This window comes from Pantherophis guttatus, chromosome 14, assembly GCF_059756535.1.
Source record: "Pantherophis guttatus breed Tessera chromosome 14, ASM5975653v1, whole genome shotgun sequence".
NCBI classification, from domain to species: domain Eukaryota; kingdom Metazoa; phylum Chordata; class Lepidosauria; order Squamata; family Colubridae; genus Pantherophis; species Pantherophis guttatus.
The window spans coordinates 17,760,601-17,772,786 of NC_142076.1; the positions used below are offsets into that span (position 1 = coordinate 17,760,601).

The 12,186-nt window shown below is 46.2% G+C and overlaps 1 long non-coding RNA gene across 1 annotated transcript in view; it reads left to right on the forward strand.

Moving 5' to 3' along the window:
* Window positions 1-3,175, forward strand: part of LOC148112116 (uncharacterized) — an 11,682-nt gene extending 8,507 nt beyond the window's left edge. The window contains exon 2 of the long non-coding RNA XR_015729883.1: window positions 2,717-3,175. This is a non-coding gene — a long non-coding RNA (uncharacterized LOC148112116). The remainder of the gene's footprint in view (window positions 1-2,716) is intronic.
* Window positions 3,176-12,186: the final 9,011 nt, after the last annotated feature.

Genomic DNA, 12,186 nt, shown 5'->3' on the forward strand with positions numbered 1-12,186 from the left:
AGGAGGTCTCCTCGAGAGTAAGGCTTGGGGCTAATTGGCCACTCCCTTCGCCTATTTAAGGAGGAATGCCGACTGAAGCAATTTGCAGGGAACAACTTCGTTCACTCTCCTTCACGTCTGCAAAATTGCTTCTGGGCTTTCTGCCAACTCTAGTAAGACCGTGATTACCTTATCTTAGAATTCTGGTAGGCTGTTAAGACAGTTTATTAACAGCCTTTGGTTGATAAAGACTAAGTTATTTGAGTAAAATAAGCTTTGTATAGAGTTTGTGTCTGCTGCGTTCTTTGGGGTCCGTAGCTGGGGCCGAACAGGTCTCTCCTTAAAAACCTCCAGCGATGGAGCACCCACAACTTCTGGAGGCCAGTCGTTCCACTGGTTAATTGTTCTCACTGTCAGAAAATTTCTCCTTAGTTCTAGATTGCTTCTCTCCTTGAGTAGTTTCCATCCATTGCTTCTTCTTCTCCTCCTGCCTTCTGGTGCTTTGGAGAATAAGCTGACCCCTTCTTCTTTGTGGCTGCCCCTCAGATATTGGAAGACTGCTGTCATGTGACCCCTGACTAGGTGGCTCAGTGGCTAAGACACTGAGCTTGTCCATCAGAAAGGTCGGCAGTTCGAATCCCTAGTACAGGTCTTCTTTGTGAGCAGGGGGTTGGACTAAATGACCTCCAAGGTCCCTTCCAACTCGGTTACTGTCTGTCACATACTAGTCCTGAGAGCTGATTCTGAAAGTTGAGTCTCCTCTTAGTGGGAGAGTTGAAAACCGGGCCTCTCTCAACGATTTGTCATCTCGTTTCCATCCCTTTAACCCGGGGGGAAAAAACTGATTTTCTCACAGTGCATTGTGGCATTTCTCTTTTTATGGCCTGCATATGAGAAATGAAGTTTCATTCCAATTCTCCAAATTTGATTGGTTATTGTTCTTTGTCCTAAATGAGTCTTTTTTGTAGTAGCGGTGTCTCCTCTCCTTCTCTTTCTTTTACTTGGGCTGCTGAGGCAGCTTCTGAATCTGCATGGTGGCCCAATCATTTTAGCCTTAAAAACAAAAAAGGGCAATAAAAATGACAGAGGAGTAAATTATGAAAGCCTCCTGCGAAATCCCTAGAGCGATTTCATCAGCATTAGACCAAAAAAAAACCACCCTCCGCTTCTTTCTTGAATTTGCCCACAGATTTTCTGAGTTAGCAGAAGAGATAAACTCTATCGAACATCAAATGTTTTCATTAAAAGCCCAGTGATCTGATTTCGGCTTGGGAGAAGAAGACAGCGAGAAATTGCAGCTGTCGTTCGCACCAGTCCTGCTTTCTCTAATACAGGATCTCTGCACTTCGGGTTTGAACGTTGAGAGATGACAACGTTCTTGAGTTTGCTCATTGAATAAGCGTATTATATTTCTACTTCTTCCTCTCCACAGATCAGGGGTGAAATCCAGCAGGTTCGGACAGGTTCTGAAGAACCGGTGGCAGAAATTTTGAGTAGTTTGGAGAACCGGCAAATACCACCTCTGGCTGGTTCCAGGATTCTTCCCCTGGAGTGGGGAGGGAATGGGGGTTTTGTAGTATCCTTCCCCAGAGTGGGGTGGGAATGGAGATTTTGCAATATCCTTCCCCCAGGAGTGGGGAGGGAATGGGGGTTTTGTAGTATCCTTCCCCAGAGTGGGGTGGGAATGGAGATTTTGCAATATCCTTCCCCCAGGAGTGGGGAGGGAATGGGGGTTTTGTAGTATCCTTCCCTGGAGTGGGGTGGGAATGGAGATTTTGCAATATCCTTCCCCTGGAGTGGGGTGGGAATGGAGATTTTGCAATATCCTTCCCCCAGGAGTGGGGAGGGAATGGGGGCTTTGTAGTATCCTTCCATGGAGTGGGGTGGGAATGGAGATTTTGCAGTATCCTTCTCCTGGAGTGCGGAGGGAATGGAGATTTTGCAGTATCCTTCCCCTGCCACGCCCACCAAGCCACACCACGCCACGCTCACAGAACCGGTAGTAAAAAAAATTGGATTTCACCACTGGTTCCGCCCCCAATTTGCACTATCCAGGTGACCTTGGAGGCAGAGATAAACCTCCAAGCGGCCTCAATGACTCCATAGTCATTGTTCTCCTCCTCCTCCTCCTCCTCCTCTCCACCCCCCTCTCTTCTAGCATGAAGATGTTACCTAGTTGGGTCATGAAACATCTGGAAGAAACCAACCAAGCTCCAAGAACACCAAGGACTCCTTAGTCATCATTCTCCTCCTCCTCCTCCTCTTCCTCCTCCTCCTCCTCCTCCTCCTCCTCCTCCTCCTCCTCCTCCTCCTCCTCCTCCTCCTCCTCCTCCCTGCACACTCCATTCCCTTCCAGCACTGATGAATTCCCTAATCAGGTCACGAAACATCTGGAAGAAACCAACCAAGCTCAGAGAGCACCAAGGACTCCATAGTCATCGTTCTACTCCTCCTCCTCCTCCTCCTCTTCCTCCTTCTCCTGATCTGGAAGAAACCAACCAAGCTCAGAGAGCACCAAGGACCCCTCAGTTCAACCCTGAGCTACAAATACTCTCTTCTGGTTGGTTTTCTGTTCCTCGTTACACCACTCTTCACTCCTTTCAGGGGAGGCAGGCTACTGTACCCCCTTTGTGGCCTACGCTGATCCCCTGCCATTCCCACCCCTTTTTTCCAGAAAGCAGAAAGTTGCCAGATGGAGAAGGTTTCCCCTTGCTCTCTCTCTCTCTCTCTCTCCTAGGGAGGATTTAAATCCTGACAGCAGCATTGGCACCGATCACAAAACTGTCACTGACTTCAAAGGAACCAGCTTTCAGCATCTCATTTGCAGTTTGTTAGCCAGTTCATCGGCACATCTCCAAAATCTGCAGCTGTATCTGTGGGAACAAATCTTGATCCTTTATTCGCTAGGATTTATTCCGGAGATGGCACCAGATTCCTCCCATTTGCATCTGGGCCACCAGGGTGGCGGGGATTGTGGCTGCCGTCCTAGTTGGTGCAATGGTGTACACATTAACCTAAATGCGTAAGGTACTGCTGTGCAAACAGGCGCATACATGGTGCGTGCAAATGCAATGCAAAACAATCTATTAAATACAGATCATTCTGCCAGGCGCGCATGCACACACCCAGAGATGTACGCTGCCTAAGCGGTATTTTTGCTATTATAGCATTTATAAACAGTATAATCTTCATATTATCTACCTTGAAAGTGAGTGCATTTGTTTTCAAAAAAACAAAACAAACAGGAGCATGAGGAGGGGGAGAAGAGAAGGGGAGAAGAAAGAGAAGGAATAGAAGGAGAAGGAATAGCAGGGTGGGAGGAGGAGGAGGGGAGGAGGAGGAGAAGGAGGGAGATGAGGAACGAGAAGGAGAAGGAGAAGGAGGAGAAGAGAAGGAGGGAGAAGGGGAGAAGGAGGAGGGGAAGGAGAAGGAGGGGAAGGAGGGAGAAGGAGAAGGAGGGAGACAGGGAAGGAGAAGGAGGAGAAGAGAAGGGAGGAGAAGGGGGGATTAGGGGAAGAAGAAGGAGGAGAAGGGAGAAGGGAGAGAAGGAGGAGGGGAAGGAGAAGGAGAAGGAGAAGGGGAAGGGGAAGGGGAAGGGGAAGAGGAAGGGGAAGGAGAGGGAGAGGGAGAAGGAGAAGGAGGGAGCCAGGGAAGGAGAAGGAGAAGGAGGAGAAGAGAGGAGGGGAAGGAGGAGAAGAAGGAGGAGAAGGAGGGATTAGGGGAAGGAGAAGGTGGAGAAGGGAGAAGAGAGAGAAGGAGGAGGGGAAGGAGAAGGAGAAGGAGAAGGAGGGAGAAGGAGAAGGAGGGAGAAGGAGAAGGAGGGAGACAGAGATGGAGAAGGAGGAGAAGAGAAGGGAGGAGAAGGGGGAAGGAGGAGGGGAAGGAGAAGGAAGAGAAGGGGAAGGGGAAGGGGAAGGAGAAGGGGAAGGAGGAGAAGGAGGGATTAGGGGAAGGAGAAGGAGGAGAAGGGAGAAGGGAGAGAAGGAGGAGGGGAAGGAGAAGGAGAAGGAGAAGGAGGGAGAAGGAGAAGGAGGGAGCCGGGGAAGGAGAAGGAGAAGGAGGAGAAGAGAGGAGGGGAAGGAGAAGGAGAAGGAGGAGAAGGGAGAAGGGAGAAAAGGAGGAGGGGAAGGAGAAGGAGAAGGAGGAGAAGAGAGGAGGGGAAGGAGAAGGAGAAGGAGGGGAAGGAGAAGGAGAAGGAGGGGAAGGAGAAGGAGGGAGAAGGAGAAGGAGAAAGAGGAGAAGGAATGGTGGTGGAAGAGAAGGAGAAGACGAAGGGGGATGAGAAGGAGGAGGAGGAGGAGGAGGAGGAACTTAATGAGACAAATCTATGTATCAGGCCATATTATACACTGCTAATGGATTCCGTTCCCCAAAGGGACATTAAGAATACTGCTTCGTCTCTGGCGCAGACTATAATTTTGTTTATCGCAAGTTGCAGCTATGCTAAACACAGCCTCCATTCCAGCCAGAAGAAAACAGGATGGGCAGGATCTTCGAAAGGGGCGTCACTTGGGGGAACTTGGGGCAACCCCTTACCCCGATGAACAGCTGACCCTCTTCTCATCGGTGGAGCAGAGAGTGTCTTAAGAGCAATTTCTTAAGACAACACACGGAAGCTCCTGTCCAGAAAGCCAATCGGCAGATTGTGGGTGGGGTGGGATCTCCTCAGTTACTCCCCCCCAGCGTGCCCTAGCTTTCTCCAGCATTTCTGCCACAGAGAGGCACCTGCGGAGGGTGGAACCTGCAGAGATCCGGGAAGGCACAGGCAGCAAAAATGCAAGAGAAAGCTAGCGCACGCTGGAGGGGGGAGTAACTGCGGACATCGGGGAAGGCCCCACGCATACACGGCAGAGACCCAAAGACCAGCTGGCCGGCGGGACGGTGGAGCTGAGGTGGGCAATGGCTGGCGTGCCCAGAGAGAGGGCTATGTGTGCCACCTGTGGCACGCGTGCCATAGGTTCACCATCACGGTCCTAGGTTCTTGTCTGAGCTAATTGTTGCTTATCTGAGTTTCTGTCTTGACCCAGTCTTTCTGAATGGATTACCAAATCTGCATTTCTAAAAGCTGGCCTCCTCAGTGTCTGCTTGGGGCAGGGAAACCGGAGCTGGTTTCTGAATAGGCAGGCCCAATCTTTCTTCATGGGCACAAAATATCTGCTGGGGGGCTATTGAGAAAGTCTTGGGGAGAGGGGGTGCTGCTTTCTGCCTCCAAGAGCATGTTTCTCCATTTCTCACCTAGGAAAATTTAATATTCTGCCTTTTTTTTTTTTTTTTTTAATATTCCTCAAAACATTTCATTCTTCTAGGAGGGTGGGCGCTGACTTCCTACAACAGCATCCGGATCTCATCTGCTTCCCGTTTCTTATTTGCAATAAATCTAAAATAACCGTTCCATGTTTGAGGCTAGTTCCCATTGTTTTCTTTTGAGGAACTGAAAGAGTGAAATCAACGTTGTGGGAGGCAGTCGTCTTAAGACGGAGTGGTGCAATTTTTTTTTCCTCCCCCACTTGAAATCTGCATTTCACCTTTCAACGATCTGTCAGAGGTGACGACGCTTCAGAAAAAGAACGGGGAGGGACCGGGACAAGAAGCTGAATTTGGCTTGCTATCATTTTCTTTTCAACTGAATTCAGATGACGTTTAAGTCGACAGCACTGTCTGGAAGACTGCATCGAGTTATGGTCACCATGATATTAAAAAAAAGATGTTGAGACTTTAGAAAGAGTGCAGAGAAGAGCAACTAAGATGATGAAAGGCCTGGAGACTAAAACATATGAAGAATGGTTGCAAGAATTGGGGATATGTCTAGTCTAGTGAAAAGAAGGATCAGGGGTGACACGATAGCAGTCTTCCGGTATTTGAGGGGCTGCCACAAAAGAAGAGGGGGTCAATTTATTCTCCAAAGCACCTGAAGGCAGGACAAGAAGCAACAGATGGAAATTAATCAAGGAGAGAAGCAACTTCGAACTAAGGAGAGATCTCCTGACATTTCGAACCATTAATCAGTGGAAAGATTTGCCTCCAGAAGTTGTGAATGCTCCAACACTGAAAGTTTTTAAGAAGATGTTGGATAACCATTTGTCTGAAGTGGTGTAGGGTTTCCTGCCTACAGGAAGCAGGGGGTTGGACTAGAAGATCTCCGAGGTCCCTTCCAACTCTGTGACTCTGTTTCAGAGACTTGAGGAGAACCAGCACCTGTTCTCGAACAGCTTCATGAAGGTCCACCACTGATGTGGAATGGAAGTTGCCTTCAGAAGTTGTGGGCCTTTCATCACTGGAGGTTTTGAAATAAGAGATTGGATAACCATTTGTCTAAACCGGTACATAGGGTAGGGTCTCCTGCTTGAGCAGAGGGTGGCTGGACTAGAGGACCTCCAAGGTCCCTCCCAGCTCTTGATTCTGATTGATATATTTCTGTTATGTCGCATTTAGGGTTTCCTGCTTGGGCAGGTTGGATTAGAAGATCCCTCCAAGACAGTGGTGAAATCTAAAATTTGTTTCTACCAGTTCTGTGGGCGTGGTTTGGTTGGGGGTGGTGGTAATGTGACTGGGTGGGTGTGGCCAATTTGTTTTTTACTTTTAAAACCATTTTTTCTACAAAGAGGTTGTAAAAAAAATGCTTTCAAAAGGCTCTGACGATCCCAGCTGAGTTGTCTGATCGTCAGAGGCTTTTTTTTCTTTTAAATGCCTCTGACAATCAGGCAACTCAGCTGGGATCGTCAGAGGCATTTAAAAGAAAAAAAGCCTCTGATGATCGCACGGCTCAGCTGGGCATGGGGGGGCGGGCAGGGATTTTTGCTACCGGTTCTCCGAACCACCCGCCTCCATCACTACCGGATCGGGCGATCCGATCCGAACCGGGAGCATTTCACCCCTGCTCCAAGATCTCTTCCAACTCTGTTATTCTCTATTCTGTAAGTCGTTGAGCCTTTTTCTTTTCATTCCAATAAAAAAAAAATTGGCTTTTGAACTTGGCAGCATCTGGCCAAAACTTGGCTGAGTTTGGAAACTAAAGAGGATTGGCCCCAGTTAGCACTTGGGGCGAGAGAACATCAGACAGTTTTAAGTCTGCAGGCTAGACTAGGACATCACAACCAAGCTCCCAGAAGACACCACAAACCACTGCTGTGAAGTCTGTGGATACGTCACTGGGAGTCAAGAGTGTTTGGGCCTGAAATGAAGGCTTTAAAAAGCCTCCAGAAAGGGAAGGATTGAATCACAGGCATCTGTTCTTGAACTCAGTGAAACTGGAAAGGGAGGGAAGCAGCGTAGTAAGTTGCTGAAGTTTGTACCGCCAATGAAAAGATGACATTTAGCTAACCCTAAATCAGCCCTGGATCGGAAAATTCCTTACCAAATGAAGTTTTGTCTGGTCCCTTTTGGGGAAGAGAAACATCAAATATGCATCAGGTAGATTTGGTTCAGCTCTTTTATTTCACCCAGCTGTGGTAGTTCCCTCCCTTCCTCCCTCCCTCCTTCCCTCCCTTTTTTCTTTCTTTCTTTCCTTCCTTCCATCCTTCCTTCCCTTCTCTTCCTTTCTTCACTTCCTTTCATTTCCCTTCCTCTCTTCCTCCCTTCCTCCCTTCTCTTCCTTCCTTTTCCTTTCCCTCCCTCCCCCCTTCCTTCAACATATAACTACATTCCTCCCTCCCTTTCCTTCCTTCCTTCCTTCCTTCCTTCCTTCCTTCCAGCATATTAGATTCCTTCCTTCCTTCCAACATATTAGATTCCTTCCTTCCTTCCTTCCTTCCAACATATTAGATTCCTTCCTTCCTTCCTTCCTTCCTTCCTTCATATTAGATTCCTTCCTTCCTTCCTTCCTTCCAACATATTAGATTCCTTCCTTCCTTCCTTCCTTCCTTCCTTCCTTCCTTCCTTCCTTCCTTCCTTCCTTCCTTCCTTCCTTCCTTCCAACATATTAAGATTCCTTCCTTCCTTCCTTCCAACATATTAGATTCCTTCCTTCCTTCCTTCCTTCCTTCCTTCCTTCCTTCCTTCCTTCCTTCCTTCCCTACCCTACCCTTCCCTATCCTACCCTACTCTACCCTACCTTACCTTACCCTACCCTACCCTATCCTCCTTCCTTTCTCAGTTGCCCTGCCAACTCTCTCACTGCAGAAGCTCAAGCAGTGAGCTGTCCACCTTCCCCTGCCCCCAATCCACCACAGTTGCCAAGGGATCTTAGGTATCCTAAGCCAGAGAGGTGGGTATTTACGGAAGGATTGGCTCATGGCTAAGCAGCTTGCAACCCCGTCTGCTGAGGAAGGCTCCCCAACCGCTCACAGGAAGACAGCTGCATGTGGCACAGAAGATGACCTCATCTGGGTCTTTGCAAGCAGACGCTTCACACCCACAAGGTGTCTTCCATGCGTCCACATTTCCATTCTTCACTGAGCCGAGTTTGCTAACAGCCTGTCATCAGATCTTGTGCGACTCACATGACTGGTTCATTTTTGGCCAGCTGGGAAGAATGGACCATGTGGTCAGGCTGGTTTGTGGGTGAGGAGTAAGGAGAGAACTTAGCAGCACAGGAGTCAGGGAAGGAAAGGAAGGAAGGAAGGAAGGAAGGAAGGAAGGAAGGAAGGAAGGAAGGAAGGAAGGAGGGAGGGAGGGAGGGAGGGAGGGAGGGAAGGAAGGAAGGAAGGAAGGAAGGGAAAGAAAGAAAGAAAGAGAAAGAGAAAGAAAGAGAGAAAGAAAGAGAGAATAAAAGAAGAGAGAGAAATAAAGAAAGAAAGGAAGGAAGAGAAAGAAAGAAAGAGAAAGAAAGAAAAAAGAGAGAAAGAAAGAAAGAGAAAGAGAAAGAAAGAGAAAGAGAAAGAAAGAGAGAGCGAATAAAAGAAGAGAGAGAAATAAAGAAAGAAAAAAGAAAGAGAAAGAGAAAGAGAGAGAAAAAAGAGAGAAAAAAGAAAAAAGAAAGAGAAAGAGAGAGAGAATAAAAGAAGAGAGAGAGAAAGAAAGAAAGAAAGAAAAGAAAAGAAAGAAAGAGAAAGAAAAAGAGAGAATAAAAGAAGAGAGAGAGAGAGAGAAAGAAAAGAAAGAAAGAAAGAGAAATGTTCTCCTTTGATCTTTATCCTCTTCCTTTCCCTTTTTCTTCTTCTCTTCTGAAAATGTAGAAAGTTGATCCTCCTAGAATTTTTCAAGCTGGCCAATGATACCATAAATATTTATCTAGGTGCTGGAGGCTGGGGAGAGAAAAAAACGGGCCTACCGTGCCATCGTGTGCCCGTTCCTGGCACGCGATGGCAAAAAGGTTAGCCATCACTGGTGTAGGGTTTCCTGCTTGGGCGGGGGGTTGGACTAGATGACCTACCAGGTCCCTTCCAACTCTGTTGTTCTGTTCTGTTCTGTTTCTGTTTTGACTATGTGTTCAAAGTACCTATTTCCCACCACCACCACATGATCCAGTTTCGAGGGATAAACTGATGGTGACTTAATTCCATGAAACGGAAATCGCTTTTAGCTTCTCTGCTGCTACTCGTTTGCAGTCCGAGACTTCAAATTTCGGAGGTTAAAGCTGACCTTAGTGGGATTAACTGCCAGGGTTGACTAAGTCCTCTTCGGCTGAAGAAACCCCCTTGAGATTTCCCCTTCCAAACTCCCCCAGTCCATTTACCGACCGATCCTGCAACCCTGACAGATATTAAAGGATAGGTTCAAATCCACGCTCGTCTCTAATAAACGATGCCACTCTCTCTTTGCTAACGGAAACCATTTCAGCAGGAAATTGGCCTTGACTGAGGATGAGTTGGAAAAGACCGGCTGTTTTCCTCTAAGTAATCACTTCTGGGTCCTTCCGGAGATTCTCTAATGGAGAGAGAAATGGAGAAATGGAGAAATGGAGAGGAACAATTGTCAGGGTTTTTTGTGGATCCTTGCACAAAACCAACCGACCGACTCCATGTTGCCAAAACGTGCAGCGTTAGCTTATTGAGTCTGTCACCTGCACCTCCATAACTGTCTGGTTTGGTTCTGCAACCCAACAAGACAGACACAGACTTCAGAGGATAATTAGAACTGTGGAAAAAATGATGGCTACCAACCTGCCTTCCATTGAGGATCTGTATACTGCACGAGTCAAAAAGAGGGCTGGGAAAATATCTACAGACCCCTCGCATCCTGGACATCAACTGTTTCAACTCCTACCCTCAAAACGACGCTATAGAGCACTGCACCCCAGAACAACTAGACACAAGGACAGTTTTTTCCCTAACGCCATCACTCTACTAAACAAATAATTCCCTCAACACTTGATTGAATTACTAAGTCTATTATTAATCTTCTCATCGTTCCCACCACCCATCTCCTTCTACTTATGATTGTATGACTGTAACTTTGTTGCTTGTAGCCTTACGAATTATATTGATATTGTTTCCTGATTGTTTATTTGTATCCTATGACTATCATTAAGTGTTGTACTTTATGATTCTTGATGAACGTATCTTTTCTTTTTATGTACTCCGAGAGCGTATGCACCAAAGACAAATTCCTTGTGTGTCCAATTACACTTGGCCAATAAAAAATTCTGTTCTATTCTATTCTATTCTATTCTATTCTATTCTATTCTATTCTATTCTATTCTATTCTATTCTATTCTATTCTATTCTATTCTATTATTCTATTCTATTCTATTCTATTCTATTCTATTCTATTCTATTCTATTCTATTCTATTCTATTCTATTCTTCTATTCCATTCCATTCCATTCCATTCTATTCTATTCTTCTATTCCATTCCATTCCATTCCATTCCATTCTATTCTATTCTATTCTTCTATTCCATTCCATTCCATTCCATTCCATTCCATTCCATTCCATTCTATTCTATTCTTCTATTCCATTCCATTCCATTCCATTCTATTCTATTCTTCTATTCCATTCCATTCCATTCCATTCCATTCCATTCCATTCCATTCCATTCCATTCCATTCTATTCTATTCTTCTATTCCATTCCATTCCATTCCATTCCATTCCATTCCATTCCATTCCATTCCATTCCATTCCATTCTATTCTATTCTTCTATTCCATTCCATTCCATTCCATTCCATTCCATTCCATTCCATTCCATTCCATTCCATTCTATTCTATTCTATAGGTTACCCAACTAAGTATTAACTGACATGGTGATAATTTTTGTATATCTCATTTTTTCTACGTGTATCACTTTTCTTCTTTATACTCTCACTGCTCTTCTAATAGCAAATCCTTCCTAAAAGTTATTGCATTACATTCTTGATTAAATTATCTTTCCATTGATATATAATTTTATAGTACTACTCCCCCCCCCCAAAAAAAGTGGTGTTATTAGCTAGTTTTAGAAAAGACACTTTTCCCAAAAGGTTTCCACAATTTTGGCCACTACTGTATCTTGACCATGTGTCTTTTCTTGAGCTCTTGAGCATTTGGAACTCGCTTTCTTGGCTTTGTGGACTCCTAAGATGGTTTGCGAGCCGGGTATGAGCTCTCGTCTTCTTTGGCCGAAGGAAAGACGTCAGACCAGGGAACTGTGACTCTGTGACTCTGTGAGATGGAAGAGCAAGCTGTTCTTGAAGCTCGAGGCTGAAGCCTTCCTTGCAATGTGTTGGCTTCCTGTTTAATTTTGTTTTAATTAAAAGAATCTAAAATAAAATCCGTCAAGGCAGGAAGCTTGGCAGGCCTGGAGGGAAATATTGGAAGAAGGATGCCCAGGATATATATATATATATTTTTGAGAAGGTGGGGGTTTCCTTAGGAATATAGAAGGAGGCTTTGGGTAGGGAATTGATGTATAAGAAGGATGGCAATAGAAGCTCTTGGCTCTTGGCTCTTTTCCAAGCCAAGCTGTAAATTCATCAAATCACAGAACTTGGTTTCAGAGGTCGCCAATGTTTCAGGACCTCCAGTCCTGAAGGAGGGCTGGCTATTTCGGAAGACGGCTTATAAAAAAGTAAAGGTTCCCCTTGCACCTATGTGCTAGTCGTTCCCGACTCTAGGGGGCAGTGCTGATCTCCGTTTCAAAGCCAAAGAGCCAGCGCTGTCGGAAGACGTCTCCATGGTCATGTGGCCAGCATGACTCAACGCCAAAGGTGCCCGGAACGTTGTTACCTTCCCACCAAAGGTGGTGCCTATTTTTCTACTTGCATTTTTTACCTGCTTTCGAACTGCTAGGTTGGCAGAAGCTGGGACAAGTCACGGGAGCTCACCCCGTTACGCGGCACTAGGGATTCGAAC